General features: G+C 39.4%; 1 protein-coding gene across 2 annotated transcripts in view; it reads right to left on the bottom strand.

The window, feature by feature from the left end:
* Positions 1–25,635, bottom strand: part of LOC120771068 — a 177,385-nt gene extending 151,750 nt beyond the window's left edge. The window contains exons 1-2 of one of the 2 annotated variants that reach the window (XM_040098877.1): positions 25,528–25,635; positions 23,953–24,159 (exon numbers count right to left, since the gene is read on the bottom strand). The gene's annotated coding sequence lies outside the window, so the exon portion shown is untranslated. Of the gene's footprint in view, positions 1–23,952; positions 24,705–25,527 lie in introns of those variants that run through there. The other variant, XM_040098876.1, reaches the window with a different exon arrangement.
* Between the last annotated feature and the right edge of the window lie 1,766 nt (positions 25,636–27,401).

The raw sequence follows: 27,401 nt of genomic DNA on the forward strand, positions 1-27,401 counted from the left end.
GCAGCTGGAATTCCCACTAAAAATTAAGGAAGGCCTAGTAGTTTGTACTACTAGCTAAGTTCTGATCCAAATATAAGACATTTTGCTCGCGTCCATTGTTTGGTAGCCCTTAAAAATGAAGCTATACACTCCAGCTCCGACTAAGAGATGAATCTTTTTCGGCTATGATGTGTGGAAGCATTTATTTTCTAAATTTCTTCAAGCATGGACTTACTTGAGATCCAACAGAAGACTGAGAGCTTCATCATTCAAGTCATCCATTTCTATAAAGAATTAGAGAGAGAGAGAAAGAGGGAGAAAGAGAGACAGAGAGAGAGGGAGATCCATGTCTTTAAGGATTTGGATAAATGGAGTGTTTTTAAGTCTTCCTGACCTGATAAGATGTCTGAGTGCTCTGCGCTTTAGAAAGGATGCCGATGAGTCCAGTTGGTCTATGTTAAACGATCGAAGATGTCTAATTGAATTACATAATCCAAGCATACATTTAGTTACATAAACACATGTATGTAAGACTACTCGGTTGGTTAACAAATGTCAGCCAATCCCATCGCTGACAAATTTACTCAAGCAATCTTACATAGTCTCTCCATTTTGGCTTTTTGTTAGCAGTAATTTCTACCAAGCGTTTTGCAGAAGTGTAGAATTGTAGGCACCAATGCAGAGGCTTTTGGACATTTATTTGCATGGCAACAAGTATTAAAAGCCAAAACACTCCCGCTTTATAATATCCGCTGTAGATTTCCTTCAGTTTACTGACAACAAACATGACAGCAGCACTGATCGCTGCTGATCCCCGCTGATGCTGCGCCGATATTGCGTTTGATGCAGCGAGTAACAATGACGATGACGTTGACGATGACAGTTCAAAGCCGTTGCACGTTTGCGCAGCCGCCTGCTGGTCCGTTGTTTGCCAGTCGGCCGAGCCAATGAATTCATCATGATAATTTTTTGGCAAAGCGACTACACCAACAACAAAACCGCTTCTGCATAGGCGCAGCCAAATTTACCTTCGAGCCAGTCGAGAGCAAATGGAAAAGTCAGAAGTGTTTTCAAATTTCTTATACCCGCTTGGATATATAGAGGTACTTCAATATTAATACATTAAGCTAGAATTGGTTTGTTTTCTACATCTAACAAGAGCATTACAAAGTTCCCCTCGTGAGTCTGTGTGTTCTTCAGCCATAAAGTTGAGGGAACAAGAGTCGAAAACCGCGCTTGAGGTTTTTACAAACTCAGGTCGAATAACCTGATAAATAGCGTTTTCTTAGACGCGCTATGACAAAGATTGTTAGGCAAAAATGCGTTCTTCTAACCATTTTGAACCCAAGTATTTGCCGTATTTGAAAGAAGGCCTTCAAGAGCTTACACATTCTAACATCAAATGCGATAATTGCTGCGATTCAAGTTAGAGTTTGTCACATACAATTATTTGGTAGTATAAATCGGAGAAACACTTCAGATACAAACGAATAACAGTCCCTCAAAGCCCCGTGTCGCGGGTATAATGTATACCGCCATCACTGCTGGTGGTTACATTTTTTTTTCCACGACAACTATTTTCCACTCACTCAGCATACGGAAGCGCCGCAGGAGAAGCGTAGCAAAAGGTCGGTGAAGTCTCTCGCACGTCACTAAGCGGGCAGTAAGGCAGGCGGCTAGTGGATTTGTGAAGCGCTTGCCCACACAGAGGCGGGGGGCACTCGGCGCACAGTCGACTTTTCATGTCGTGGCCAAATTGATCACGAGCGCTGACTGGCAGACTAGCTGCTGGCTGCCGGTCGCCAGCACCAGTTGCTGGCCTCAACTCAGCTGGCTTGCTGGGTTGGTAGGTCGCGCGAGTACTTGATCAACTCCACAAAAAAACGAAAGACACATACATATATACATACATATAAACAGAGGAAAACCTTTAAACAAAAGATGACGAACTGACATCACCTACGGCTACAACAACAACAGCAATTATTAAATATAAATTAAGCACAAGAGCGTCGTAAACGAAAAGGGAATGGCAATCAAAAGGCAAAGCAGCAACAACAACAACCACACAGTGCTGGAATATTGAATTCAGGCTGAGCGCGGCGAGTGAATGACTGGCTCTTGCGCATTATCGCCAATCAAATTGTTGTTAAACTTTTCAATATTTTGGCAGATTCTTTTGTCTTCGACAACGCGGTTATTTCGAATTGCGGTGTACTTCGTTTTCTTTCGGCAAATAACGCTAGCAATCATTTTGCAAGCGCGCTTTGTTACCTTCTGTTGCCGCTGGCAGAAACAGCGCTGCTGCTGTGGGTGCTGTGCGATGTCACAGGTCAATTGCAAAACGATGAACAAGTCCACGCTTCAAAAATACATGCATACCTGCCTACAAATATACTATGTTACAGCCGTTTGTATGTAGCTCGAGCTTTGAGCGCCCACTTTATGGGTCAATAAGCGAGCGCAAATTGGAAAATATAACCTAAAACCGCAAGCCTGACAAGGCAGCTCATGCTGTTGTTGTAAAAAACCGAGTTGTTCGGAGTTTCTTCTGTTTTTCGTTGCTTCAAAGCTGGAAGATGCGCTGCACAGCTGTTTGTGCAATCGCCGCCGCCCGCGCCATGCTTCAACGGTTTCCCATTAGGCGACTAATTTGCGTCATAAAAATGCAGTTTTATGCATTATTAGTTGGAAACATCGCCGTTTTTGGACATTTGTGAATTTCTCCTCTTTTCGGCGTTGAGGGTGCAGCGGAAAAAATAAATTTGTTATTGACTAGCGCTTTGCTTGCCCGCTTTGGTTGAACATTTCTTAAGTTAATTAGTCAATCGATGGCAAAGCATCAAGCAATTATTTAGGAATGCCGCTTGTTTTTGTCAATAATTAATAAAAAATTTTAGTTTCAATAAAAATCTTTTTTTATTGATTATTTTATTAATGAATTAGTTCTTATACAATTTAACTGCAGATAGAAAAAATATTTATTTTCGGTAGCTAAATTATGAAAAAAAAACATTCACTAATAATTGAGGTTAACTCATATATATTGGGTAATCGAAAAAGTCCTTTCGTATTTCTAATCAAACTCCATTTTTTTATATTAATAATAATAAATAAATAAACAAATATGTATCTTTTTTGTTGACCTCTCGTGGCATTCTTACATTTTTCATAAAAAAATTTCCAAATATAGCGAATTTTTTCATTATTTTCACTCATTTTTGAATCGCTGTAACTGTTTTTCATCTTCCCCGAATTTAATTTTTTCGTTAAATGAAGCTTAAAATCTAACCTTTCCAACACTATATGGCATGACACAATGTGGTTGGTAACACTGGAACGACATTTATTGACAAAATACGAAAAAACTTTTTCGACTATCATATCATTATCGAACTTTCATAATCGATTTTATCGGCAACTTCGCTAGAGGGATATAGGCTCAAAAAATTAAAAATAAAAAAATATACTTGAAATAGCATTTTCTCCTAACTACGAAAAATAATGTATAAATTCACTGCATTTTTAATCAGCTCTCTTTCCATGTCTCTCTCACATTTTGTCTCTCCATTAATTTACATATGAAAACTGCGGCAGCCATTAAGCTTTGTTGGCTCGTATTACGATTTCAGTAGTTCAATTTGTCTCCATTTAGTTTGCATTATAATCGAGTTTATTTACGAATAAAATGTTTTTGAATTTTCATAAAAGACACAAACGCAAATTTGTTTAGTTTAACAGCGCAACAATGTCCGAAATTACCACAAAAATATCCAAAGTCTGTTAGTAAATATTCATGTAAAATGAGAGCGTTTGTAATATCACACATTTTCACTAAATTCATAATTTTTAAAGCGCAGCTGGGTTAGAAATTATGTAATTGTATTTTCCTCTTTCATCTTCTGCTGCTTTGTGAGCAAATGACGCTTACAAAAACATAAATTTGTCTGCTTCATTGTTCATAGCGGAAATACGCCACACTCAAACACACACATGCATAATGCTCAAGCGGGCTGTGGGCCACGAGAGGCTACAAAAGCGGTGAGCCATTGAGCCGTCGACAATTGCCGCTGCCGTTGCCGCTCGGCCTCTGCCCCACCAACCGTTGTCAAATTTTTAATGCGATTATGCTGAGCTCTTTCCCATTGCTGGTTTTCAATTTAGTTTGTGAAATAAAAATGTTTAATACAGTTATAGCTGTTATAGTTATAGCTTCACGACAGAACGAGCAAAAAGGTTTATATAAAATTTGAGGCAGCTAACGACTGTACAAGAAATGATTGCATATTTAATATTTTATTGAAGTTTTTTGCAACTTTTGTGCTGCAGAAAACACAATATAATATTATTACAATAACAATAAATTATAAGTTGGATTTAATATGAGAGGTCTTTTGTTTTTAAGTTTGAAACGAAGTTTGTAAGAACTCGTTGGAAACGTCGGAGACTCTCTAAAGTATATACGTATGTGAATATACATAATTATATTGGGTAATCGAATAAGTCTATTCGTATTTTGTCAATAGCTGTCGCTGCAGTCGTATATCTGCAGTGCTACCAATAACAGTGTATCATACCACAAAGTGTTGGAAAGGTGACATTTTAATTTAACCAACAATTGAAACTCAGGAAAGTTGAAAATAAGTTACAGCTGCTTAAAAATGAATGAAAATAATGAAGAAATTCGCTATATTTTAAATTTTTGGATAAAAAAGGAAAGAAATCTACGCAAGTCACCAATCAAATATGTAAAGTTTACGGAGGCGTTGCTGTATCAGTTCATGTAGCAAGACAATGGTTCGCTCGCTTCCGTTCTGGAAATTTCGATGTGAAAGATGCACCTCGCTCTGGTCGACCAATCGTTGAAGATTGACTAGGACCGTCACACAAGCTCGCTAAGGAACTTAACATTCATCATCAAACGTTTTTGAACCATTTAAAAAGGTTAGATACAAAAAGGAGCTCGATGTTTGGGTACCACATGAATTGTCTGTGAAAAATTTAATGGACCGAATAAACATCTGAGATTCTTTGCTGAAAGGAAATGAAAGTGAACCATTTCAGAAGCGAATGGTAACAGGAGACGAAAAGTGGATCAAATACGACAGTAATGTGCGAAAAAGATCATGATCCAAGCGTGGTGAAGCTCAAAGCTCAACGAATGGTCGCAAAGCCAGAATTGATGCCTAGAAAGGTTATGCCGAGGGTTTGATGGGATTGCAAAGGAATTATTCACTATGAGCTGCTTCTGCCTGGTCGTACGATTGATTCTACATTTTACTGTCAACAACTGATGAGATTGAAGCAAGCAAACGGAAAAACGGCAGAACTGATCAACAGGAAGGACTTTGTCTTCCATCAAGACAACGCTAGACTACACACATCTTTGATGACTCGGCAAAAACTGGGAGAGCTTGGCTGCAAAGTCCTTTAATGGAGTAAAGTTTGCTTCGAGAGAAGCCTGTGAAAATTACTTGTCGCAATTTTTCGCCGAGAAACCAGAAAAGTTTTACACTGATGGAATAATGTCTCTAGTGGAAAAATAGCAAAACGTGGTCGACCGAAACGGTACATATTTGGTTTATTAAAGTTCATAATAAATATAAAAAAATAAGTTGAACTTGATTAGAAATGTGTAAAGCCTTTTTTGACTTCCCAATACATCAAGCTGGATTAGTATAGCCAAGTCCGCAAACTAGTTTCTCAGTGTGTGAGCTATCGATCTGTAATTTTGCACCCGAACTTTTTCTTCAAGAAGCTGCTCACTTCTCGAAACCGACAATATCGGACTCCTATACCCTAAAGCTGACATACAAACTGCATAATCAAGATCAAGTGCTTGTATGGATAACTTTTTGATTTGGTGAGATATATTTACGACAATTTAACTGATTATTGTTTAAGGTACTCCTTAAGGAATTTGTTCAGACTAAACCATTAAATTGAAAATTAGCTGCCATACATACAACTGACCGATCAAAATGAAGTTTTTATGTGGAAACTGTTTTATTTTTGCAAGGTATTTAGCTTCAATGCAACCGAAAGTAATGTTTTTCTTGTTATTATAATGATAATGTTGTACATAACCTTAAACTTACAATTTAAATTCTCTTTCAAGTAACTTTTTGTTGACGTTTCCCAAATTGAAATAAACCCCAATCAAACTTATTTCCTACAAGGCATCATCGAAGTCATAAAGTCTATATTTACTCAAGCGATAACTTAATAGTCGCAGTAACAGTACTATTTAATGTTTCTAAGTAATAACTTTTTAATTAAAAATAATAAAAAGCGCCGTGGCAAATATTGAATGAATATTTTTTCAGCTGAAATCAGCAAATGTCATCTGTATTGGACGCATGCGCCGATGGAAACAATAAAAACCATATTTTTTCATTGGAACTGAAGCGAGCGGCACAAGCGAATGCAACTGTAAACAAACAAACAAAACACTAATCACCGTTCGAAGTCGAATAAATGACAAAATTGAATAAGAAATAAATTAATAAACCGTAAATAAATACACATTACAGCCAAGGTGACGCCCACCAAACACCGCACAAACACTTCCTACAGTTTCACGCAGACGAAAAGCAAACAAACAATGGAAGCAAACAGAAATCGCGAAATTATATGGCGAGATAAATTGATATTTTTCCACAAGCTCCTCAAGTAAAGAAGCGTATGAAGACTCACACACACACACAGACATACGGACATACGGACATACGGACGGGCATGCATGTGGAAGCGATGCAGCGCAGCAGCAACAACACACCCAGCTAACTGTCGTCTAGAAATGTCAAAAGTCATTTTGAAATCACGTTTCGCCAATTTGACAGTTCGACGATTCGACGATTTGACAATAACGGCGTTGCGATGACGAAAACCAATTAAATTAGACATGAGAAGGTGATAAACCAAAAAGCGACAGCGGAAAAGCCAAAAGGCGCTTTGAGCAGCAAAATAAAAAATAAATAAATAAATTGTACGAAATTAAAGAAAACTGAAACAATCATTCATCCCGTCACTCACTCGCGCGCTCAAGCATCGATCAGCGGCTGCCTTCGCCACATACGAGCGGTGCTACACATGCACATATGTGTGTATGTGTGTATGTTTGTATGTATTTACGCCTGCGAAATGGTTCACAAATAAAGTGATTAACCCACGACAACGCTAATGGGCCACCACGGCACTACGTCGCCGCCCTTGCTGCCGCTGCTAGGTGCAACAACATAACGGCAAAGTAATGAAATCAATCACGTTAACTGTAATACTTTAGACACACTTTGGCCATAGGCAGAAGCTGTTGCGCTGGTGCTTATAAGCAGCACTACACGCGGCTATGTGTTCGATACAAGCGACCGTATGTATTATACATATGTATATGGGTGTGTGTGTGTTGGATATTCAATTAACCAATGTGTGTATCAATCATTTCGTTAGGTCTCAAAGTGAAACCAATACAACTGTCCAATGCAGAAGTAGGGTCTGCGATGCTGTTTCTCTCCGGCGACATCTACCTCACACCCAACAAACAACTTTGAGGTTTCCTACTTTTTTAAAGGAAAAACACAGAAACTTCAAATTTAAAATTTCAAAAGAATATTCTTTGGCATTTATTTTTTCCAGATTATCTCTTTCAAAAGTTGGCCGCGGCTACGTCTAAGATAGTCCATCCGTTGATTCCCATTTCGTGTTTCGACTGGTAATTGGCGAATGACATGAGTGATGCATTGCTACAAGGCCTGAACCGAAGCGGCATTGGCTGCATAGACTTTAGATTTTACTTATCCCCACCAAATGTCGCCGAGATCACAAGATCAATTTCAAGAATCAAATAGTCGGTTATTATGGCGCGATAACGGATGCCATTTTTAAGGAAATATCGACCGACGATTCCACTAGCCCACAAACCACAGCAAACCGGTGTTTTTCTGGATGAAATGGTAGCTCTTCAATCTCTTCGGGTTGTTCTACGTCCCAAATGAGGCAATTTTGCTCTCTTCACTGAAAAAAATTAGGCGCGAAAACGTTGGATCTTCTTGGGACTTTTCAAGAGCTCATAGAGCCAAGCCAAATTGCTTGGGAAGGTCGACCGGCTTCCGTTTGTGCACAAGGTATATTTGATACACTTTTAACTTGAAATCTCGACGTAAAATGGGCCAAGCCGTTCCATACGTCGGTCCGAGTTGCTGCGAACGGGGCCAAATCGACTCTCCAATTTCAACTTAGAAACATTGCCACTACTCAGTGCACACAAATATGATCCCATTTCGGATGGCAACAACAAATGAAACATGGATAATCTGCTCTGCAACACTGTAGCCTGATTTTTATAAATTTGTAGAATGGTAAAACTTGCACAGAGAGGGAGAGAACGCCTAGAAGAAGTAAGCTGGGTGTTTCAAAAGCGCAAGCTAGCAGCAATGAGAAGCTGTTTCTACATTTGGCGGCTGTTCCTGTGGCATTAAAGCTTGTGGCTTAACGGCACACATACAGACAGCTGTATGGAGAGACTACCACAGGCGCATGTGATTTAGATAAATTCTTTGCCGAAAACTTGTTCGATTCGCGCTGACAGATGGATACATTAATCAAGTAATGTTATTATCGCTCGTATCAGGCGCAAATCTAAACCTGTTGATTGACGGCCGACACACAGGCGACGCTTGTAGGCGCGTGCTCCAAATTGCGGGCCATTCTTGCTCGGACTTAAGACTCTCGGATTCTTGCGTTTCATGCATTTGCTTTCAAATCGATTTGTGTTTGCAACGAAACCCAAAACTTGTATTTATTTAAGCTTGAACAAGCAAACAAACAAAAATGAAATCGAATGTTGTGCGTATTACAGCCGCCAGCGTAGTCGTTGGCAACGCGAGTGGGCGTGTGTGGCATGCAAATGGCAAACGAAATGGAGCAGCGACACTTGTGGCCACAACTGACCGGTGGTGGTCGTTGGTTGCCGGTGTCAGGTTGGGCAACTAGGCAACTGGGTGGCTGAGTGGTGCAGGAAATGCTCGGAACACAACAACAAAGCAGTGTGGCCAACACATTGCAGCTGCGCCACATTTATTGCATGTTTCTGCAAGTTGAAGTGGATAAATTAAGCGCATGCAACATGAAAAACAGCTGAACAGTGGCGGTGGCATTAATAAGCAGCGAGGCTGGCGTGAGGCGCGGTAAAATGTCTCCTGCATTTACGCTGAATATATGGCGAACTGGTGCCATAACACCCGCAGCTTCATGTGCATGTGCATAATAACGGCATTTCCACACATATTGCATTGGATTGGATTGGAGCTAATGAAATGTGAGCGCACATATAAGCATGTGTGTATATATAACACCCACGTGTCGAACCCAGTTGGACTATCATTCCCGTGGCAGTCCCTAAAATATTGCAGCAGCCATAAAGCTTTCATAAAATTATTTCCTAATTAGTATTTGCCAATTAGTTAGTTGTGACTACCCTTGCCTTCCCTCTTAGTCGTCTCGTCACTTAAAGCTTATTCAGTTCTGTTTTTTTTGTTTTTTTACAATTAAATCCCAGAAGTGATTACTAAAACATAACACTTCTTCCTGAAAATTTGCATAGAAACTAACTAGCCTAAAACGATGTGGTCGGAACACCACGAAAACTAACGAATTAGAGAGTTACTGATACACGAACAAAAAAATACAAAAAATTTGAGTGAAAAAATAAAAGCATTCAAAATTATGGATTAACAAAGCAATATTCTAATTTGTCCATTGATAACTTATGAACTAGCAACTCACTGAGCTCCGACTATTCTGCTGTCGAAATTGACAACAAACAATGCTGGAGATTATTAGCAGTTCGATTACCCGGGCGTCAAAGCCCACGGGGGCAGCTGTAGACGGTTGCGTAAGAGCGTTCGCCGAATTGACCGATACTCGCACAAGCCACAAGACAGAGCGTCTCAAACACGAAAACAGCTGAACAAAGAAGTGATGAAAAAATTGTGAAACAATGAAGTCTTAACAAATACGAGCCGTGCACGGCTTTGCTTCTTCAAAGAAATATAATTAGTTTACAAATGCAACGGTCAATGGAGGAAGAGTTGCGCCGCATCCAAGTTTCGGCTTGTGGCAGCCAATTCGTGCCAACTATTGCATAGCATCACTAATGCTCGGCGAATAGAAAAACACTCAGTGGCTGGGTCCGTTGCTGAGTTTTGTCGTTGGTCACCCTTTTCCAGCCAGCATCTTACTTCGTACCGTACTGTATGGTGTCGTCCAGTGGTCACGACTGATATGGTGAGTTATTATTGTCTTGCTTTTCGCTTTGCTTATATTGCTTGCTACAAAAGCGCTTAAGTACGGGTGTACCGAAATGTCGCAAAGCGATTTGAGGTACAGGCAGCGAAAAGGCTGTTATCAACAACGACAACAACAAAAATGTTTGGCGTACAATTTGCTTGTTTTTAGCTGTAACTGTGACAGTTGTCATTTCCACTAACACCGTTGTGGTCGCGCAGCCTCTCAGTATTCGGCGCTGGCCCTGCCATCCTCTGCACTACGTCACATTCGTCTTTCATAATCGCGCCGCTAAAACGTGAATATAATTCGTAATTCGTAATGGATGCAATGTACCGTTCCGAAAGCCAGCAGCGGCTTCTTCGCGAGGAGATTTGTGCTACTAATTAGTGAAGGAATTGGAAAGACTTTTCTTCAATTCAGTTTTCAATTTGCATAATAGATCGTGACTTGTGTGCTCTTTCAAAATGTTGTGATTTTCGGAAGGAGCTACGGTAAATGTGATACAATATTCAGGGACCTTCAGATACTTGTAAATCTGATTGGGAGCAGGGTCTGTCCTTTTCACTTCTTTTATATATGTCTTATTTTGCTGTATATACAATCTTATGTAGAGATAATAATGTAATCATTTTCATCATAGCTCTGCTACACTCTACACTGGTGCCATCCTACTCAATTATTGAAAACCTTCTTCTTCCCCCATGTTTTTTTTTTCCAAATATTATCAAAAGATTTATAACTGTTTCATTGCCCTTATATGTATTATCATCAATTAAAACTTTAAGAAAATCGAGCAAGTAAGACTTGAAGGGGTCAATCGAAGTCTATCACACATTCCTCTATGAGCCGATCTTCAATAATTTGTAACTACTCATCGAATTCCACGGAGTTCACCTCAGCTGTCAGTAGATCAGCCAGTAGTCAAGAGCCATATCTACCATCTCTCCAAGTCACTGACCGCAGCCGTTTATTTAATTCCGTCGGCGCTGTCACAAAAGAGTCACCGAAGCATATTAACCCGCCGCGAATATCTTCGAAATCTTTATTACATGCGAAGTGTCTGAACACTCGGCTCGACTCGAGCAGATCCGATTGGTTTTTGTTATTATTATTACGATTTTGTTTTATTTATTGTTTTTGTTTTAGCCAACATTTGTGCGATTCAATTGAGTGAACGCCTTGAACTTCCGTTCGTCGAGTTCAAGAAGTCTGACATTGTGGCAGAGTGTTTCTGCGGAATGTTGGTGGTGTGTGTATGTGTATGTAAGCAGAGTGGGCTACAAAACATCAGCGTTTGTTTGCGTGTCTTTTCACTTCGTCTTAGCACCTCCACTCGCACAAGACAGCGAAGAGTTGTAATAAATGAAGAATGGCCAAACCATGGAACCTGCCATAAGACAGTGACGCGTGGAAATACTTTGAAAGGGTGTCTTTTGCAGAGATATTTCGCCACAAGTGCCGAACGGTGCCGGTGCCAGTGCACCCACGAAAAGTCGCCTGCCGCTATGCCACTGTTGACGCTGAGCAAAAAGTCTAAAATCGCGAATTGTGTGTACTACCGGCGACTGACAAGCGCTGTCCGCACGCATGCGCGTAGTTCAAGTTGAAGGCGAAATGTAATAAAATCGAGACAAATCGCCGGCAACATCTGCAGTACGCGCTTCACACTTCACAGCCCTTGAACGCGGTGCGTGAAAGATACTCAACTCAACGCCCCACCATCGGCGTCGCTCTGTCGCTGGCGGCCCAGCAGACTGACAACTTCCATATGCACTTGCAGAGCTCACAGGTGAGGCGGCGCGGGCGAGAACCAAATAAATAGACACTCGCAGGTTGGCCTCTTGATGTTGGGAATCAGCAGTCGCTATTGGACCTGGTCGCGCTTTGCAGTTACTAGACCACAAAAACACGTAATAATGTGGCTTGAAGTAACCACAAAGAAAAGAGTCCAATGAAATAGTAATAAAGGAAGATAAATAGTGAAGAAGAACCAACAAGAGGCAGCCCAAATGGCACTCAAGCGCTGGGCTCAAGAAATAAAATGATTTTTAATTAAAAATTTGCATTTACAGCATTGCAACTCTACGACAGAGCCGAAGGGGAGACACAACAAAACAAACAACTCAGTACTGCAGTGGCGTTGTTTACTGCTTTTTTGCAGTCCTCTTTGGTATTGTTTTCTTGTTGCTCCAGCCATCCACTCCTATTTATTTGTGGCACGAAGATCCTCGCACAACCACATATGTACTTGAGTACGCGCGCCGATGCTCAAGTGCCCTTCTCCGTCAAGCTCCGATGCAGTTTTAGTGCCTCCCCACAGCACCGTCGCGCCGATGTGGCAAAAAGCGGAAAACAGCGCGCGGCATTAATGCTAAATGCCAAATTGTGTGAAAATCAGTCCGTGAAGTGTTTAACTTTAATGGCTGCGTGTGAAAAATCCGCGAGCTGCAGTCGGTCGCAGCAAAAAGCCGCGAAGGGCAGGAACGTAGAACAGCGAACGTGCATTCGTGTGTCGCGGAGTGATGCACAACAACTCAGATATACATATGTATTGGCAATGCTCGTATATGCGCATTTAGAGACGGAGCGCTCGAGTGGCCAAAGGTGCTGAGAAGCATGGTGCGAGCTGGCAAGGTGTGTGTACGACGAACAACACTGCAAGTGCCAGCCAGGCCAACAACTCAAGCCCTTCGACATTTTATATTTTTATATTTTCTTTTAAAATTTTATAAACTTAACAAAAACCGGGGAAGCTAATGAAGAACAACAATAACGCGAGCGCAAGACGCTTTTGTAAGATTTATGCGCAAATCACGTGTTGCATGCAACAACGCACTATCGGCTAATTTTTTCGATGGCTAAAATACTACTTATAAGATATTTAGGTATATATATTTATATGTATGTATATATGTAAACAATTTCGGTTGTTTATGCTAAAGTGAAGTACACTAGACGATCCATATGCCGATATATTGGGTAGTCAAAAGAGTATTCTCGTATTTTGTCGTATATCTCCAGTGCTGCTAATAACATTGTGTCATACCATGTAGTTTTGGAAAGGTGAGATCTCAAACTTCATTTACCCAAAAAAAATTAAATTCGGAAAAGCTGAAAAACAGTTACAGTGGAGTGAAAATAATGAAGAAATTCGCCTTTTCTTTTAATTTTTGAATAAAAAAGGGAAGAATGCCACGCAAGTCCCCAATGAAATTTGTGAAGTTTACGGAGACGATAGTGTAGCATAACAATGGTTCGTTTGCTTCCGTTCTGGAAATTTCGATGTGAAAGATGCACCTCGCTTCGGTCGACCCACAGGTATCGTTGAAAAGACCATGAATTTATGGAAAAGATTCACCAGAACCGTCACATAAGCAGCCATGACATCGCTAAGGAACTAAAAACTCATCATGAAACGGTTTTGAAACATTTAAAAAGGCTGGCTTGAAAAAGAAGCTCGATATTTGGGTATCACATGAATTGTGTGTGAATAATTGAATGGACCGAATCAACATCTGCGATTCTGTGCTGAAACGATATGAAATCGAACCATTTCTAAAGCGAATCGTAACAGGAGACGAAAAGTGGATAAAATACGAAAATAATGTGCGAAAAAGATCACGGTCCAAGCGTGGTGAAGCTCGAAGCTCGACAAATGGTCGCAAAGCCAGGATTGACGCCTCGAAAGACCACACAGTGCAGAACTCTTTCAATGGACTAAAGTTGGCTTCAAGAGAAGCCTGTGAAAATTACTTGTCGCAGTTTTTCGCCGAGAAACCAGAAACGTTTTACACTGAAGGAATAATGTCTCTAGCGGAAAAATGGCAAAAAGTGGTCGACCAAAATGATGCATATTTGTTAATTTATTTATTATTGTAAATATAAAAGAAAAAATAACACCGGTCAACAAAAAAAATATTTTTTTGGGGTTTCTGTTCTCATGCTTGAATTCTGATTCTAGACATTGAAAAACACTTAAATATTAATCTTTAGTTCTTTAAGTTTGCTTTGGGCTGATCTACATCGATAAGTATATTTGGGGTTTAATACGAGAGAGCTCATATGAGCATAAAAGAAATACAAAAAATATTCACTTTTAGACAGTAATTTCTTGTTATTTTACATTTAAATATTATTGTTTATCACACATCTTGAATAAAAACGACTCTTGTATCTAAAAAAAAAGTTTTCTAATTATAATCTATGTTGAAATTGTAGAAAAAATATAAAAATCATCGAACAATTGCTCTAATTTCTACGAAAGCAAACTTTAACCGGAAAAAAAATTTGTTTCCTTATTTTTTTCATAGCAGAAACTAAAATTTAACAAGTAGATGTCAGACCCAAAAATCGTGTTGACCGGTGTAATTTGAAGTTTGATTAGAAGTACGAAAAGACTTGTTTGACTACCCTAACCACGAAATATATGGAGCTATTATGATCTTCAGAACTTCTAAAGTAACTGAACACTAGATTTTATACCCAAGTCTCGCTGAACAATCACAGCAGTAGTTATAACAGAAATGAAAAATTAAAATTCCAGAAATTTGTCCGCACATCAAAACCATAAACACCAAGCAGAAATTTAACGATATTTGCGCGCCATAATTCAAGATGGAATGGTGATTAGATTACGTATGAGTACACAAGCCTAAACATATACAACGAGTCTCAAGTACCTACAGTCGGTGTGCGCAAGAGAACTGCGCAGGCGCGGGTCCCCTCTGTATGTGTGTGTATGTGTGTGTGTGTGTGTGTGTTTGTGCCTGCAAAAGTCGTTAAAAATAAAAGAAATAATAATTTCTATATCAAACAAGCCAACGCGAATGAACAAGTATTTGCAAACATATCTATTTGCTGCGCATGTGTACATGTACATATGTATATTTGTATGTATATATGTACAAGCGCTTGCCTCAGTTTGCGCGCTTGTGCTCATTGCTTGCTGTTCGCTTGCTCATTACTTTGATTGCGGCTGTTTTCGCTTTTTATCGACACAGTGCGCTCCACACAAACACACACACATACATGTGCAATATAATACAGTTTTTTCACATTCAATTTCAGGAAGCTGTAACAAGTTGGGCAGCTTCGAGCCTCACATGCGCCTACAAGTGTGTATGAACAATTTAAAATCGTATAAATTTTCGTTTTCGCTTTTGTTGTTGTTTTCACTTAGTAGCAAGCGCCAATGAGCCATTTTCATTTCAGCAGCGTTGGAACTAAATGCATATATGTATGAGTGTGTGTGTGTGAACAATTATAGCTGTTGTAACTGCAGTAAAAATGATTTTATTGTTGTTTTTACTGCTGTGATAAGCGCTTTTCAAATTGTTTCAAGCCAATCTACTTATTAATTGTTTTTGATGGCATGCTGCAGCAGCTGTCGCTGTCAGTCCATACTGCTGATTAACAAGCAGCAAGTGAAATATAAACTTGTTAATTTACTGTTACTACTTTTTAAACGTTCATTTTACAGCATTTAATGAATGTGTGAATTTGGCTTCCTTTGAAATGGATTTATAGGGTAGTCGAAAAAGTCTTTTCGTATTTCAAATCAAACTTCAACTTATTTTTTTTATATTTATAATGAACTTTAATAAACCAAATATGTAAAATTTTGGACGACCACTTTTTGCCATTTCTCCGCTAGAAACATTATTCCATCAGTGTAAAACTTTTCTGGTTTGTCGACAAAAACTGCGACAAGTAATTTTCACAGGCTTCTCTTGTGGCCAACTTTACTGCTTTAAGGGAGTTCTGCATTGACCGAAACAAATGGTAGTCCGGTGGTGCAAGTTCGGAGCTTTATGGTGGATGTATCAAAATTTCCCTGTTAAGCTCTCCCAGTTTTTGCCGAGTCATCAAAGATGTCTGTGCTCTAGCATTGTCCTGATGGAAGACGAAGCCCTTTCTGTTGATCAGTTCTGACCGATTTTATCGATTGCTTGCTTCAATCTCATCAGTTGCTGTCAGTAAAATGTAGAATCAATCGTTCGAACAAGCTGGAGCAGCTCATAGTGGATGATACTTTTCCAATCCCATCAAACACTAAACATGACCTTACGAGGCGTCAAACCCTGTAAATATGATCTTCGCATATCTTTATGCAACGAGGATAACTTCAGAGAAAATTTCCATTTTGAATTTATTTTGTTATTTCATTTAACAATTTACGCTTTTAGCAAATACAACAATCTTTGCTTTTAATACGCAATCGCCGCTGCTTTTTTGCAGCTACTAGAGGATGTTAGGTAAGAATTTCTGCTAAAAATACACCAAAGAAGAACCAATCAAGAAATAATTGTAGACACACATAAGCACTGCTGACTGTCATTTTCGCAGCATGTCTCCATACCAAAGCTTCTGACATCATTCAGGCACACACACACGCACAACCGCCGAAATGCGATTATATTCCTCTTTATCGAATTCGGCAATACTCGTTCTCACAATGGACCTAAGCGATTGGCAAATGTTTGGTCATTTACGCCAAAATGACTTTTCGTTAATTTGTTAATTCCCAACAACAACAACAACAGCAACATAAATGAGATGAAATGAAAGGAATGAAAGAAATGAAATTGAAAGATAGCAACACCAACACATTCACACGCATGCATATACCATGCCGCGTGTAATGCTCGATGGCTAGCATCTCACAGCGACTGCAAGAAACGTGCGCTGAGGTCTTCAACCTCGACTCGATTGTCGATTGCTTAGAAATGCGATATCGAGCGTGAAGTTACGTTGCGTTCAATTTAATTTTTCGTCCGAATATAGCTCCTCGACTCTTGGCCGCTGAGGTTCTTTGACGTCTTACATCGTGCTTTTTTTATTTTTTTATTTGCTTTCAGCGCACGCAGCAACGCTCAGACGGGAGTGGCCCTCAGCGCGGTGCCAGCTTAGCAAACCTCACAAGATAAACTTGTGTGTGGCACTCACTTAAGCTGTCAGTCCAAGTCATTAGAATATTTTAATAACCGCCGAAACAATAGTGTGTAACGGCAGCAACAACAACAACGCCAAAAGTATTCAAAGCTGCGAAGTAAAAGCGATGCGTGCCGACTGACCAGCCAACTGCAAGTCTAATTCACTTGCTAATGAGCGCTTCACCGCCCGACTGCCTGACGGACTGAGTGGTTATGTGACGTAGCGACGTTCGTCAGGCCCTCGCTATTGCTTTCATTCTTCGATTTGTTGCTGTTGTACTGTTGGTTGATGTCTTCAAGTGGCAAATGCACGACTGCCACAGCCACCTGCGGACAGCCCGCGGCCGTAGTTGGTAACCTGAAATGGTTCTTCTTCCTATTCCCTATCGCTGCTGGTGGATTTGGCTGCTGACGTTGATTCTCTGTCATAAAAAGCTGATTTTCGCAATTTGACTTTGGCTCGAATTACAACTGAGTTTGACAAATGACAAGTCCAACGATGATTAATATAATGTCAATTGGCTTCCAACAACAAAAAGCAATGTGGCTCACCTGCTCTCCATCATAAGTTACAACGAGGCGCCGACGTTTCTGGTTTGTATAACCCTGCATTGCTTTTTTTCTCCACAACCACTATTACACAGTGTGTGCGTGTGTGTTTGTGTTTAAACTGATTTTGAGCTGTTTTCTAATCTGCCTCAGATTAACTCCAATTTTTGGACTCTGCGTTTGGCGTAAGTTTTGTAATAAACCACATTTTGCTGTTGTTGCTTCCAACACTTAATTACGATAACTTCAAAACTTTGTTTACATAACCCACCTGTTTGTTTGCTGGCTCTCTTCATAAGCTACTCACTTGCCATTCTAGCCGCACTAATTGGCGCCACTGCCATGTAAGCGGCATAGATTAATTGTGTTCGCTGGGCTCTCAAGGTTGTGCATGTTTAGGTGTTTGGATGTTTTTGTTGTAATTGAAGGCGGAAGATTTTCTAAAGACGTTTTACACGTTCGCAACACTCATTTTTGGCGCCTTAATTACACAGTATTTTTAAAAAAGTGGTAGACTCTTTGAATACTCGTATTAGCCATGAGACAAGAAAGAAACCAATTTAAATAAGCTGAAGTCTCTACTGCATGCTTTTTATATAAGAATTATATTTGACAATACATTAGACCTTATAACGGGTGATTCAAGAAGAGGTGCCTTTTTAAAAAGCCTGCTTTTTGACAGATAGCGCATGAATCGTGTCAAGCTGTCATGTTATTTTTGTTCAGTATTGTTTGGCATTTCATCGTGGAAAGACTCACCCCCGAGCAAAGTTTAAAAATCGTTCAACTTCATTACGACAATTCACGTTCTGTAAAGAATGTGTTTTGCGATTCGCTCAACTTATGATCAACATTATCGGCTTACCGAGCGCACTATTCGCAATACCATCACCCACGCTGTGAAGAAAATATAGCGGCTGTAGCAGAGAGTGTACACGAAGACCGTGGAAGCCACTCGAACTGACGTATTAAACAACTCGGCGCATTGTATGTAAGTTGATGTTTTAAATTAAAAGCGTATAAAGTGCAGCTTGCGGAAGAACTAAAGCGCTCTACCTTTCCAAGTGACATCGCTTTGCTCTATGGGCTCTTGAAAGGTTTCAAGAAGATCCGACGTTTTCGAGCCGAGTTTTCTTCAGCGATGAGCCTCATTTCTGGGTCAATGGATATCTAACGAAGCTAAATTGCCGCATTTGGGACGAAGAGCAACCTGAAGAGATTCAAAAGCTGTCATTAAACTAATAGTTTCCTATAATATTTCTTAAATGCTTTAGGCCTTATGGCAGCATATCGGGCAGAGATCTTATCAATAAATATCTATTTGAAAAACTATTGATCGTAAACTAAATTCATTAAGAATGGCAGGTTCGTCAAAAATAATGGTATTTAATATGCAGTTCATTCCTTGTTTCTTTTTAGCCTGTTTAAAGAGGTCGATTTATCATTACGAAAACTCTTTCACCTGCAGCATTTAGATATTGATGCGTTTAACCCTATGTGTTAAGCTGATATTCTCTATTATTATTAGGAATTCAAATATTCCGGTGCAGAGTATCCAGAGTATTGAATACTCTCTAATCAGAATATGGTATCAAGAATAATTGTTAAATATCGACTCTCCAGATCACTCGTTCACGGCAAAGTCTTCTAAGAGGGTAAAAGAGCAAATTTTCCGTAACCATGAAACTAATATGTAGAAATATCATAAAAACTCTACGCAAGTTCACACCTTTCTCCTGGCCTTCCCGTTCATTAGTCACCGCATATCCCACTTTCCCATAGGCAATTGAAAAAATTTAATGTTTTTTAATAACTTTAATGCAAGTCAGCTTCATTACAAAATCATTTTCACATCTTCATTACATTTCATTGTACAACAACAGCAAACACAAAGGCGTCATCAGTAACCTCCGTGGTCAATGCACCAACGATGACATTGAGTTAATTGACAAAAACGACTGCAAATGCCATGAAAATGAAAAGTCTTCAACAAAAAGTCACATTTTCTTCTCTTGCATGCAATCAATATTTAATTATAAATTCTGAAGTCACCACAACAAATTACAGAACCGGTGAATTCGCAATAAACACCCAAGTTTATATACAAAAGTCACAATTACGAACACTTAATGTGCGCATAAATGCTGAAAGGCACGTCATTGAATAATTACACGACTAAATTATTATTAGTAAACGGCAATGGCAACCACCCACTACAACAAAAACAATTGCAATCAATTTTACAATGCTTATAAGTATTTACATTCGATTTTAGCGCAGGTTCTGCTTGTAAACGAAATCGGCTGAAAGGCATATATGTTTGTATATAGTGTACATATGCATGTATATATGTATATTAGAGCACGTCGAACAAATTTGTATAATCCCTAAAAGATTAATTTCGCCTTAAGGAACCTCAACATCTCTAGAATATTGCACGAAATTTTCAAGTTGATCCGAGTAATAGTTTCGGAAATGTAGTCTTGAGAACTTATGCGCTCGAGGCTAGCTAGGCTAAATACGCAGTCTTTAAACGCGTTTTTCTCGAAACTGTGGTTGAAGTTGGTTGGCTAGATTTCTCGAGAACTACTCAACTGATCTTCATGAAATTTTGTACAGGTCTTTGAGATACAATTCTTAAAGACTTGAACAAAAAAGATTTTTTCGATATTTGTAAAAAAAATTACGCAAATTTTCAGTTTATTGTAAAAATTGTTGAAAAAAGAATGTATTTTACCCGAGGAAACCCCTTAAAAAACACGGTTTCGAAACCTTCTCTTGAGCAAAGTTGTTCAAAATGATCCGTAGAATATGTCCCACTCTTGCAATTTTTCTAATTTGTTGGCACCCTGTAAGTCAACACGCTCTAATATATATGTATGTATATTTTGCTGGAATGAAATAGATTAAAGGGAAATATTTAAAGAGTCGTCACAGTTTCCACAAAGAAATTATAATTCAACTGTTTTTTTATGGAATTGAGCGCGAATGTTCCATAAATAGAATTAGTATTACTCTATTTACAGTTAGAGATTCTGAGATATTATAATTAAAACTCTCCCATATTGTGGGATCTCTTCCAAACACCAACCAGCTTGACAACTCAAGCCGATTGGCGCAATGTTGCTGCCGGGTTATTTTGGTTCTAGCTGAAATCTACTTTGACAGCTCCCAACAGGATGTGCAGGAGTTATGTAACCCACATTTAAAGCGAGCTACCTGTTTGAAATATTAAATTTTGTCAACTGTCGTGTTGATAAGGAGAAAGTAAACAGCAAATGGCGCCTACATGCGCATCACGTTTCGCAACAAACCAGGTTGAAGCAAAAACAACAAAAGGCTGCAGGAAATACATGCCGAAAATTTGCGAAACGCAATCGTACATACTAAGCAGTTGCAAGCAATCGGCAACACGAAATGCCGGGCAGAAATCTAAACTTTTCGAAAAACATGAAAAACAGCCAACAAAGGCAACAACAAATTAAAAGCATATGCGGCGATAATAGCAATTTCGGCAAAATCAGATGAAAACAGTTATTCGGCAATAACAACAAGCAAACGAATGGCAGCGATTGGCGAAACTTGTTGTGCGGCGAGTGTGCAACGTGTGGCAATTAATTGGTTTACAATCGGGCCGCGTCGCGTCGCCGTGTCTTACATAAGCGCCGAGTGTGATTTCTGCATAGTAATGAAGCAATAGCCGGCTATAGCATTTTGAGCGTGTCGCAAAACATCCCGCCACATAAACGGACGACCAGATAAATTATAGCCACACACACACACACAAACACAACCACACTCATAAAGCAGGAGTAGGTTAACAGCAATTGCCGTGGATACTGCAGCAATTTTACAAATGCAACGCACACACACACACAGGTGCTACAACAACATAACAACAACATTCCAGACATAATCTTTTGATGCTGTAATTGCATTGTTGGCTTTGTGAGGCGCCCATCTTCGCTCAGCATGAAACAAAAGCCTCCGATTTACACGGATTTTATTGCTCGTTAAATGCAAACTAATCGATTATAATTGCAAAGAGTGTTCAGACGATTAATTAACATTGTACGATGATGTAATTGCGCATGTCACAACAACAACAACCGTTATAAGTGGCCACCTAATGTTGTGTTACAAATTATTTGGCCGTTCTTTCGTCGATCATTTGGCGCACACAAACAAATGTATAAATATGTGTGTGTGTTGGTGAGTCAGATAATTGGTCAGATTTTGCATAATTTTGCCGAATCGCTCCTATTTACATTTACATAACAATTAATTCATTTCAATGTATTTATGTCTCTCATTTTGAATAAGTAATTGCTCATTTCGGCAATTTCTAGTGCAAAATTCAATGCGAGAAAATTTATTCAAGACAAGACAGTTTAGTTCGGATTTAAGTTCCCCACTGACATGGGTTTCAGGCTTGCGGTGCTTCCTTCTCGTAAAACAAAACGCTCTACAGGCAAAAGGTCTTTAAATTTTGGAAAAGGGTCCTGTGGAGCAATGAAACTAGGGTGAACCAATAGAAAACCATTTGACCATCGTCCCAGGTGTCAGACGTATAAATGCAGATACAGTATAAAACTGTGAAGCACAGCGGAGGTAGCGTAATGGTCTGGGGAGCGTTTTTCTGGTACGGTGTTGGACCATTGGTAAGGGTAGATGGCAGAATGTACCAATTTGCATACCTAATATTCTCACAAATACCATAGAACCACTCGCGTTCGAATCGAGGCCAGTGAATTGGATTTTTATGCATGACAATGATCCAAAGCATGCAACTAAAAGTGTGAAGAACTGACTCACTGCAGAAAGTATTGACGTCTTGAGCTGGCCAGCCAAAAGTCTCGATGCAAACCCAATAGAAAATTTATGGAACGATGTTCAGAAACAGATTGCCAAAAAAATAATAAAAAAAATGCGGAAGAACTTTGGACTGGAATCATGCTATGCAATTCCACAAAGGAAGTGTGCAGAACTAAAGACGCAGTGGGAAAGTCAGTAATTTTTTTTAATAACTATTGAATGAAGCTTTTTAATTTTTTTTAAATAACTCACTTATTTCTCACGAAAATTATTATAAAACTATTAAAACAAAAAACAGCAACAATGATCTATATAAAAATGCTATCTGTAATCCTTTGACAAATATCTATGTAAAATTTCGAAAATGGAGATGGATACTACGAAAATATGCCACAGAAGTTTGCCGACAAACTCTGGATTGGAACTCGCAAAGAAGTCGTAAGAGAGGCTGGTCTAAGACCATGTGGGAACGATCACTACAAAAAGATATCGATGAATAATAGGCATGCCAGCACAGAATGTGAGCAGAAAAAACCCTTAAATGACCACTATGCTCCAGTGAGAGATACAGGAGCGGATGATGAAGATGATTTAGTCCCAAGATATTTAGGTTCTTCTACCAATAGCTTTTTGTATATAAATGTCATCCAAAGCAAAAACAGCAAAAACGAAAAATAAAGTTGAGAAGATCAGAAATTTTCAGGCCGAAAATAAAATTTTTATTTCTTGTTACTTCTGCTGCGATTAGCTTTGAGATCAAGTCCTGCCTATTAGTAGAATACTCAAAATTACTGAACTGATACGGTGTATAGGAACTCAATAAAGCGGCTTCATCTGCTCCCGCCCTTTGCTGGCATACCAATCTTTCATCGGTTCAACAAAGTCTTGTGAATGAAGTCAAAGTGAAACATATAACTTCTGACTCGTATGAATATAAGTTCTTTTTTCTAAAATAATTGTTGACCTCATCTAAATGGCAATGAAATGTGAAATGTAGGATAGGTAAAAGTAAAAAAATTAACAAGAAAATAAAGCATGCCAATTCAGACCTCACATCACAACGATATATGTACATATGTATGTACAATATATAGCTTTTATCAAATTTTTTTAAATAGACGTCTGATAAGGTCCTCAGAAAAGCATCTAAGGAATTCCCCAGGCGCCAAATATCGAATCTGTAATTTCAATGAAACTGTCATTCTCTTAAAGAGTATCTTTTTTGAAACTCCGCCGAATTCAAGTTCCCATGTGCCATGTCAGCTCTAAACAGCAGCAGTCACTTTCTTTCAAAAATCTCACTTCTTCAGCAATTTATACAGACCTTATTGGCATATGTATGTAACGGTATTCATATGCCAATATTTACTAACAACAAATGTCAACTCACCTTAGTTAAAAACAAAGCCGCCAAGTGTCAGCAAGCAAATGAAGATAAATCTGGTTTTGTTGTTGTTTTTGCTTTATTTTTTCCGTTTTTGTTTAATTGGCTATAGATTTGATGAATCGCATTTATTTCGCACGCAAAATATTTTCGTTAATGTTTTCTCACTGATTAATTTTTATTTTTTAATAAAGAGATTAACTCATTTAGTCGCTAGTAAATTGAAATAAAAAATTTTATTAAAGAAATTGTGTGAAATTCGCAAGCTTTCGTGCCGAGAAATGAGCGGCGTTGATTTGTGTTATTGTTGGATTTAACTATTTTTTTTAGATTGTTGTTTTTATTGTTTGTAATTTTGGCAAGTCGTCTTTATGCTAATTGCCGATATTAATTTGCATTTGTTTCAAGCGACGCCGAAATGAAGTCGTATGCAAAGTACCGTTAAATGGCTAATATATGCACGTTCGCTCAAACGGCTGTTTGTATATGTATATGTATATGTTAGCATACGCGCGTGTGTGGGCAACAAAACTAAAAGCTAAAAATCCGAAACTCGCGCTGCTTGTTGATTGTTTTTGCTGTTTTTCTGGTTCGTTGATCTGGTTTTTATTATTTTTATTTAAACTATCTAAGGCGCTTTTACATTTTTCGCAGTTGTTGTTGGACTTCGCGCCGAAATACTTGCAGTTTTTGGCGAATATCTGGGAAATTGGCACGAAATCGGAATTTCGAAAACTGTAAATTGCAATAAAACGGCGCAAACGAGTGGGACGCGCGCAGAATTTTAGTGAATTTTATTTAATAACACACACAAACATGCACACCCGTGTGTGTATTTTGAAAATTCAGCTGCGACACAGTTACAATTTCGAGCAGAAAGTTACACTTTTCCTTTTACTTAGGAAAAGTTGTTGTAATAATTATTCGGAGTGCCCCGGAAGCACTAGTTCGACGGTCGTTAAATTTAAGTTGCTTTTTTATTTTTCACTTGGCGTTGAAGATCGCTTATGCTACAAGTTCTTGCAGTCGAATCCGTCTTGTTTTTTTTTTTTTGTTTTTGGTTCCAATGCCGCTTTTTACCGGTTTTACGGCCACCGTTTAATTTCTCTGGCCAAGTGTGCTACACTGCTGTTGCTTTGTTGTTGTTGTTAAATTGCATCGTCACTTGTAAATCGAATTTCACTGCCGCCATAAGCGAGCTACCCGCTGCACTTTGCCTGTGTGTGCGTGTGTCGCACTTTTTTCCTGCCGCGAGCGTTAATTGTTGCGTGCAGCTGCGTGTATGTGTGTGTAGGTGGCGCCTTGCAACGGCAATTGGGTCTCAATGTCTCCCTAGATGAATATTTGTAGTCACTGTGGCAAATGGCACACAGAATACACGCAGCAGCTACAACGGTTGTATGCACATGTATGTGTATGTGTGTGTGTGGGTTCACAAAGTATTCTGTTTCAAAAAGCTTAACTGCAAAGTTTTCGAAGAAATCCGCACAAAACTAACAAAAACTCAATTCAGATTTCTACGCGCCTGCACACATACACACACATACATAAACTTATGCGAAGGAGTACGTACGTACATACATATATACTAATTCAACTCTTTCTTTTGCTTTGCTGTTTATTGCATTTGATTTATGCTAAAGAAACTGTTTAAGACTCGTTTTCACGCGCGGCAACTCGTCTCGAGTGGAGCACCCTTCTAAGTCGCTATCGAAATCTCTACTGAAACTGGTGTTGCCACACATAGCTGGCATTGAGCTCACTTTGCCACTGCCGTTTGGCCGTTTGCTAGAAGCCTCGTTGCTGCTGTTGTTGTTGTCTTAGCCACCATGCCAACTGGTTTCGGGCCAAAACGCATACGCATTGAGCGCGCTGAGCGCACCTTGAGCTTTGCCGCTCTTGAGCACTTCCGTGGAGTTCGCTCCAATTGTCGGGTGCTCAGCGTGGCGACAGATTTTTTCATGGCTATTAGGTTTCTAGCAGCAACTCTACTCACCACCATAGCTGCTGAGGTGTGGTGGATATGCGTTGGCCAACTTCAAAGTGCCTAAAGGGTTGCTTTAGAGCAGATGAAGGACTTTTATGTCAAATTGCAACGAAGTTTGAAAAGCAAAATATTATTTACAAGCTAATTTATTATTAAATCGTAAAATTTCAGATATGCCCTTAATAGTTCTCGATAACATTTCTTTTTCGTACAGTAGTATATCGTACAAAATCCTAACTTAAGTAGTAAAAGACGCCTCGACAGTGAATTCTACATCCACATGTGCACATTATGACAAACGTAGGTCTTAACAAGTGGAAACATAATGCTAATGTATCTGCTTATAACACACATTCAAATAATTTTAGTCAAACATGTGCCCACAAACACAAAAGGCAAACCATGAAAAATGTGTGCCCCGTGCGATTTCGCGTAATTCTTCGATTAACTTGCCAATCAGAAAGGGCAAAGTACCCTCCTTCGACCATATAAAGAAACTCTGCTATGAGGCTTTCATTCCCCCTCGCTGCATGTATGGGTGCATGTCTGCGGCCGTGCAAAGGCACCTGCACCTGTTACACCAACAGCACGAAGCGGCCGGCCCAGGCAGGTGAACGAGATGATTGTGTGGACGGCCAGACGGAAGGAAGAAGCGCATAATATGACAGCAATGCTTTGCATGCTCCTTTGGGCATAATGTGCGTCGGTTTGTGTGTGTGCTTGTAGCATGCGGGTTACTTAGGCACGGATCTACCTGCTTTGGGGCGCTGCAGCTAATGCGCAAATATTCCTCACTTGGCAAACATTAAACTTTTTAATCCGGCCATTCGTTGGGCATACACTTGCGGAGCCGCGGAGCTAAATCCCATTTCCCTGGTGGACGATCATCATCATTATCACCAATAGACAGACGTTCGGCCACGTAGGCAGACAGACAGCCGGATCAGTTGCGGCCACGTCCGTTTGCTTTAGGGGAAGGCCATGTGCATGCACATATATTTGTATCGCGAAATTATTGAACTCGCATTAGGGATGTTCTTCTTATGGTAACTCAGAGGAATCATTTTTTTGCAAACTTCAACTTGGTCGTTTTCGTCAAAAAAGGCCTATTAGAGTGATTATACTTTGAGAGTTATAGCAGGTCCAACAAAATTGGATTAAAATAAGAAAAGTAAAAAGATTTAAGTTTTTTATTTGCGTTTGACAATGAGTCGGAACAGGGCCGGATCCAGGGTAGATTTTTTTTGAGGGGGATCTATAAAAATGTTTAATTTTAACTCAAAGCACTTTTCTTCGCAGACTGTGACTTATGATGGAAATAATATTTTGAACTGTTGCGATCCTCCCTTGGGTCGGAAGCTATGTCTTTTATTAAAAATATAGGATTACAAGGGTTCCTTACTATCAGAAGACGTCGTAACGCATACTTTCCACCACAAGAGTTAACTCAACCAAATGTGGTACATCA

The sequence above is a fragment of the Bactrocera tryoni genome, chromosome 3, assembly GCF_016617805.1.
Source record: "Bactrocera tryoni isolate S06 chromosome 3, CSIRO_BtryS06_freeze2, whole genome shotgun sequence".
In the NCBI taxonomy this organism is placed as follows: domain Eukaryota; kingdom Metazoa; phylum Arthropoda; class Insecta; order Diptera; family Tephritidae; genus Bactrocera; species Bactrocera tryoni.